This window comes from Salmo trutta, chromosome 5 (assembly GCF_901001165.1).
Source record: "Salmo trutta chromosome 5, fSalTru1.1, whole genome shotgun sequence".
Lineage (NCBI taxonomy): Eukaryota > Metazoa > Chordata > Actinopteri > Salmoniformes > Salmonidae > Salmo > Salmo trutta.
Window position 1 is genome coordinate 8,204,807 of NC_042961.1, and position 7,916 is coordinate 8,212,722.

Below are 7,916 nucleotides of genomic sequence, written 5' to 3' on the forward strand. Positions count from 1 at the left end.
CAAGTGGCTCAGGTAGTGCAGCTCATCCAGGATGGAACATCAATGCGAGCTGTGGCAAGAAGGTTTGCTGTGTCTGTCAGCGTAGTGTCCAGAGCATGGAGGCGCTACCAGGAGACAGGCCAGTACATCAGGAGATGTGGAGGAGGCCGTAGGAGGGCAACAACCCAGCAGCAGGACCGCTACCTCCGCCTTTGTGCAAGGAGGAGCAGGAGAAGCACTGCCAGAGCCCTGCAAAATGACCTCCAGCAGGCCACAAATGTGCATGTGTCTGCTCAAACGGTCAGAAACAGACTCCATGAGGGTGGTATGAGGGCCCGACCTCCACAGGTGGGGGTTGTGCTTACAGCCCAACACCGTGCAGGAAGTTTGGCATTTGCCAGAGAACACCAAGATTGGCAAATTCGCCACTGGCGCCCTGTGCTCTTCACAGATGAAAGCAGGTTCACACTGAGCACGTGACAGAGTCTGGAGATGCCGTGGAGAACGTTCTGCTGCCTGCAACATCCTCCAGCATGACCGGTTTGGCGGTGGGTCAGTCATGGTGTGGGGTGGCATTTCTTTGGGGGGCCGCACAGCCCTCCATGTGCTCGCCAGAGGTAGCCTGACTGCCATTAGGTACCGAGATGAGATCCTCAGACCCCTTGTGAGACCATATGCTGGTGCGGTTGACCCTGGGTTCCTCCTAATGCAAGACAATGCTAGACCTCATGTGGCTGGAGTGTGTCAGCAGTTCCTGCAAGAGGAAGGCATTGATGCTATGGACTGGCCCGCCCGTTCCCCAGACCTGAATCCAATTGAGCACATCTGGGACATCATGTCTCGCTCCATCCACCAACGCCACGTTGCACCACAGACTTTCCAGGAGTTGGCGGATGCTTTAGTCCAGGTCTGGGAGGAGATCCCTCAGGAGACCGTCCGCCACCTCGTCAGGAGCATGCCCAGGCATTGTAGGGAGGTCATACAGGCACGTGGAGGCCACACACACTACTGAGCCTCATTTAGACTTGTTTTAAGGACATTACATCAAAGTTGGATCAGCCTGTAGTGTGGTTTTCCACTTTAATTTTGAGTGTGACTCCAAATCCAGACCTCCATGGGTTGATAAATTGGATTTCCATTGATTATTTTTGTGTGATTTTGTTGTCAGCACATTCAACTATGTAAAGAAAAAAGTATTTAATAAGATTATTTCATTCATTCAGATCTAGGATGTGTTGTTTAAGTGTTCCATTTATTTTTTTGAGCAGTATATATATATATATATATATATATATATATATTTTTTTTTTAAATTAAATAACGAAAAAATGTGTTGTGGCATACAGCTTCCTGAGTCAATACATGTTAAACTCCTTTGGCAGCGATTAAAGCTGTGAGTCATCTTGGGTAAGTCTAAGAGCTTTCCACACCTGGATTGTGCAATATTAGCCCATTATTATATTTATAATTCTTCAAGCACTGTCAAGATGTTGGGGATCATGGCTAGACAGAAATTTTGGATCCTTGCTATAAATTTTCAAGCAGATTTAAGTCAAAACTAATTTGCCACTCAGGAACATTCACTGTGTTCTTGGTAAGCAACTCCAGTGTAGATTTGGCCTTGAGTTGTAGGTTATTGTCCTGCTGAAAGGTGAATTCCTCTCCCAGTGACTGGTGTAAAGTAAACTGAAGCATGTTTTCCTCCAGCATTTTGCCTGTGCTTAGCTCCATCCCGTTTCTTTTTGTCCTAGAAAAACTTCCCAGTATTTGCCGATGTCAAGCATACCCATACCATGATGCAGCCTCCACCATTCTTGAAAATAAAGAGGCAATTACTCAGTGATGTGTTGTGTTAGATTTGCCCCAAACATAAGGCTTTGTATTTATGCCAAAAAGTTTATTACTTAGCCGTGTTTTTCCCCCCAGTAATAATATAGTGCCTTGTTGCTTACAAGATGCATGTTTTGGAATATTTGTGTTCTTTTCACTCTGTAATTTAAGTCATTATTGTGGAGTCACTACAATGTTGTTGGTCCATCCTCAGGTTTCTCCCATCACAGCCATTGAACTTTGTAACTGTTTTAAAATTACAGTGGCATCATGGTAACATCCCTGAGTGTTTCATTCCTGTCCTGCAGCTAAATTCTGAAGGATGACTGTATCTTTGTGTGTGGGTGATTTAATACATAATCCACAGCATAATTAACTTGACCATGCTTAAAGAGATATTCAATGTCTGATTTGTTATTGTTGCCCATCTACCAATCACTGCCCTTCTTTATGAGGCTTTCAAAAAGCTCCCTGGTCTTCGTAGTTGAATCTGTGCTTGAAATTCAATACTTGACTGAGGGACCTCAGTATGTATGGGGGACAGAGTAGTAGTCATTCAAAAATCACGTCAACCCCTATTATTTCACACAGACTGAGTCCATGTAACTTATTATATGATTTGCTAAGCCAAATTTTACTCCTGAACTAATTTAGGCTTGCCTAAACAAATGGTCTGAATACTTATTCAACAACTATATTTGAGTTCTCATTTTTATTCCATCTTTAAAAAAAAAAAACATTTTTCTTCCACTTTGACAGAGTATTATGAGTAGATTGTTGACAAAAAAATTACAATTCAATCAATTTGAATCCCACTTTGTAACAAAAAAATGTGAAGAAATCCAAGAGGGTATATATATCTTTGCAAGGTTCGAGCAGGTGCTGGAGGTGAAAGTGTACGCAGTATGTTCAATAAAAAGAAAAGATACTCCACGTATACTGCAATCTATTTCCCCAAGTGTGTTTAATGTCACGCTTGGATGCACTGCACACATTGAAGAGTCTTCTTTTTTTGTTGATCACAGTTAGCGAGAATCTTCTCTCTATTCTAGATTATTCTCCTGTCACGTGTTCCTGATTCTATAATATTTATAATAACAGTCATGCAACACAAGATCCCTTTTTAATCATGGCCCTTGACTGGTTATAGAGGCCTGCTATGACACCATGAGGCTATGGATTCCTCTTACTCTGCCCAAGGGTTGGTTATTGAAGAGCCCTGGTGTAGGATATTTTTTTGATCACTAGGTAGTGTGCAATGTCAAGTGTTTGAAGTACAGCAGATCCAAATGATGAGGTGTGTGCGTGCATGCGTCTGTTTTATATGGCTGTGTGCATGTGTAAAGGACGTCACGCTTCTTGCTTAAATTTACCATATGCTTCCCAGTGGAAACAATTTGTGCATATATTATGACCCCATTTTCTGACGTTTTTGTTTGTTTTGGTGTTCGGCAGCTGTTCGAGCACGCATTTTCTTCTTGAGGCTTGTCGAAGTTCGGTAGCAGAAGTAAAAAATGGCAAAAACGCCAAAATTAATTACAGATTTCTTTAGTTATTTTTATTTTGAGGACGTGTACTGGCTATGTTGTTGATATGGCGTCTCAAGAGGGACAAACAATAATATTGCTGCTTTGTAGTAGTTTTTCAAGCAAAGGTATTCACTTCGCTTAGCTGAGTTCAGATAGGAGCAAACCTGAACCTACTGTATGTATGCAGACGCCTTTCGCGAGTACCTCTTCCTCCTGATTCGGCTCACACAAGGCTCAAACCCCAGACCTCTGCTTCACTAGCACAGGTGACCGCCCTCCTAAGGCGTCTTACCAGTCAGCCCCACACGTAAAGTTGGCAATGCACAACTGTAGATCCGGGTCACTGCACAACTATAAAGGACCTCACGCTGCTTGCTTTGCAAGTACCACTTCCTCTTGATTCAGCTCACACTGAGGTTTGAACCAAGGACCTCTGCCTTGCTAGGATGTGTGACCGCCCTCCTGAAGGGTCTGACCAGTCTAAAGATGTGGACACCTGCATCATTCGGATTTTTTCAACTGATTAGTGAAGACAAAATCTGCGCACCGGAACAAAGTTGTCACATCCCACAGTCTGTTGACAGACACTACGATTATGCAATTGGGCCCAAGGGGGTGTAGTATATTGGCCAATATACCACGCCTAATGCTGCGTTTATAACCAATTGGGAAAGTGGTATTTACCATATATGACTGGGAAAAATCCATTTGAATGCCCAAGTGGGAAATTAATCTCCGATTTCTCTCAAATGCTGACCTCTGACATCACCTACTAACGAAATTATCTCGATAACAGCATATTCTGAAGTTAAACGTAACAATAAAAAAAAAAGCAAGCAATAGTATGGTTTTTGAACACTATAATTTGTTGACAAGCATAATAGGTGTACTTTTAGTTTATGGTTGACGACGCAGCTTGTTGACCATTAGCCAATTGGCATTTCTCAATGAGTTCAAAGCATGTGAATGCAGCCAACTGGTATTTACGACTTCAAAACGGGTAATTACCAACTTCGCAATTGGTTATGGACACAGTATAAGGGCTGTTCTTATGAAAAACGCAAAGCAGAGTGCCTGGATACAGTCTTTAGCAGTGGTATATTGGCCATATATCACAAACACCCGAGGTGCCTTATTGGCATTATAAACTGGTTACCAACTTAAATTGAATTGTAAACAAGAAGTTTTGCTTCATACCATGGTATATTGTCTGATATAGACACGACTGGAATGCTGTTTCAGTCAATCAGCATCCAGGACCCAAACTATCCGGTTGATAACTGGCAAGTAAGATAACTGGTATTATCTTACCAGTTAATAATACCAGTCATCTTACGTCTGTCAATGAGATACTGTATTAGTAGCAGCACATCTTTGTGTTGGCACATTTTCCTGCTTTACAATACCTACAGCAGGGGTGTCAAACTAACTTTGCACCGGGTGCTGCCTTCGGTCTTCACAAGGTCTGGAGGGCCGCACTGAAAATTGGTTATATATCCTTGGCATCAAAATTTGCCAAAAATAGTCCTCTGACCATCGTTTTCTGATATTGGTAGTTACGATCTTGTCTCATCACTGCAACTCTCCTGCAGACTTGGGAGAGGCAAAGGTCAAGAGTCATGCATCCTCCGAAACATGACTCTGCCAAGCCGCACTGCTTCTTGACACACTGCTCGCTTAACCCGGAAGCCAGCCGCACCAATGTGTCGGAGGAAACACTGTCCAACTGACGATCGGGAGGCCCTGTTTTTGGAATTTTCAATTCGCCCTAACCGTCTAGCTTATATTTCGGTGATTATTGCCACGTTCACATGCTAGTCGGAACTAGGAAACAGTGGGCTGTTAAGCTCCAGCCTATTCCTCTCTTTGGATTGGTGGATACATCTCTTTATTTAAATATTTTTTTGAATATTCAATGAGGGGTGTTGATGTCAACCACTTGTATTCCATGGAGAGGAAGATGCTATGCTAGCCGCATGAATATGCATAGACTGTCTCGAATTTCAACAGGGACAACTCAGATATATATAAAAAATCTCAAAGTCATGGGCATCACACTTATAAACTGAGTATACCAAACATTAATAACACCTTCCTAATATTGAATTGCACCCCCTTTTTGCCCTTAGAACAGACTTAATTTGTTGGGGCATGGACTCCACAAGATGTCGAAAGTTTTCCACAGGGAACCTGGCCCATGTTGACGCCATTGCTTCCCAATGTTGTGCCAAGTTGGTTGGATGACCTTTGGGTGGTGGACCATTCTTGATACACACGGGAAACTGTTGACCGTGAAAATCCCAGCAGTGTTGCAGTTCTTGATACAAACCTTTGCGCCTGGCTCCTACTACCATACACCATTCAAAAGGACTTAAATATTTTGTCTTGCTTATTCACCCTCTGAATGGCACACATACTCGTTATATGTCTCAATTCTGTCAAGGCTTAAAAATGATTTTTTAACCTGTCTCCTTCCCTTCATCTAAACTGATTGAAGTGGATTTAACAAGTGACGTCAATAAGGGCTCATAGCTTTCAAGTGGATTCACCTGGTCAGTTTATGTCATGGAAAGAGCAGGTGTTATTAATGTTTTGTATACTCAGTGTATATCAGTACACTTTTAACAACCTAAGCATTACAAAACTTCTATTAGCAACATATCAAAATAGCAATTCATTTTCATCTTGACTAAATTCGACACTCATTGCCCCCAATACAAAAACTCCTCACTAGCTTAATTTTTAATGAGCTTAACGTTGACCGATTTGGGGCGTAAACCCAGCGTCTCGCTTCACCTCTTCCTCTCTGGTTCCGGCTAGCACGTCAATAAGCAAGCTGGACACACGGTTTCCACTTGGTTTTAGTCATTTTAAAGTATACTGAGTTTGTCTCCCCCCCATGGGCCATATGTTTGACACTCCTCTTCTACAGGAAGGTGTACGCACCGGCAAGACAAGTGCATTTGCCTGTTTTTGAGAGATACTCATGATTCCTTCTCCAGTCAGCATGGCTCCACTAATTACTTTTGTGATAAATCTCATTACCCAGCAGTGGGTTAATAAAACACTTAGAAGAAGCACTTCTCCTCACACTAATATTCTTTACAGGGACTTAATCACGTCTGAAACAGATCTGGGTTCGGATACTATTTGAAATATTTTTGAAATACTTTATCTGGGCTTGATTGAGCTAGCCTGGCTCAATGGACCTGATAAAATAGTTATAAAAGTGCAAACTCTGCCCATCTGGGACCCAAGGCAGATTTAGAGTAAATGCTAAAGGTGTTTGAAAGATTTCAAACAGTATTTGAACACAGGTCTGCTTTCCACAGGGAATCAGTATAATCATGTCTGAAACATTATCTTCCTTCATGTTTAACTCAGTTATTTTACACAAAAGCTTCTCGTATGTTATTCATTGTGTTACGAAACCCATAACTAGCCTTAATATATTGTTGCACTCTCTATGGCTAGGAGTGCTAGGCCTAGCTACATGTCACCTGAATGAATATGTGTATTTATGAGAGAAATCAGCGTTTGAAGACCGTGTTGGATGTACATTTGCCCAGGGAGACAGCATTCTTTCCTTGATCTAGTGCCATCTCTGTCTCTCTTGACCTCGTGCTCGGCCAGTCCAAGCAGATTATTATTTGTTCAGATGGAGACAAAACATAAATACGTACAAAAAGGAAAAATACAAAAGGTATGCCCAAACTAAAGACAGAAAAACAAACGAAAGGCCTCAGGGCCACCAAATCAACCCAGCATCCTCATGGCTTGCCAGCCGGGATACTGACTGACAATCAACCTAATTGGCAGCACCGGATGTGCTTATCAACCAGGCTCAACATCTGGACAAGGTTGCTGCTGCCCCCTGGGGGAATGGAGTGTGGAAGTGTGACCTGGATAGTGTGTTTTTCTATGTCCTAACACTAACCTTCCCCCATATCATAACAATTTTCATTTTAATATGTTGTTAACCGTTTTATAAAAGCTATAAGGCAAGCGAGTCCGTGCTATATTTTGAAAATAGTCACAGGTAAATGGGTTGACTTGCCCACTGCTGTGTGTCGGGCCGAACAACGGCATTTACCTGTGACTATATCATGATGTATCACTGCCTCTTAATAGCCTTCTTAATTAGCCTACTTTAGCTCAGATCTGTCTTGTTCTTAACCAAGACAATGGAGGCCATTTTGATTAAATGTTTGAAGACATGAAGTCTTGTTTTAGAATAGAGCCTCAAAGTTGTGATGTTAAATTTCGTAATTACAATGAGCTCAGGTCAGTCTTATCTGAGAAGATGGAGCTCATTTTGATTGATGTTTGATGACAGGAAGTTCAACTTTTTAATTGTAACTTTCCACTACGTAGGAGAGAGTGGGGTAAGTTGAGCCAAAGCGGTAAGTTGAGCCACCCTTGTTTCTAGGAAACCATACACAAAATGTATCAATTTACCAAATATTTAAGAGGTCATCATTTCATGGAGTCTGTGAACAAAGAAACTACATGGAAAAATTGTTGACCAAGGTAAGTGTAAAAAATGGTTTCTCATCAAGTCAATTTTATTTATATTGT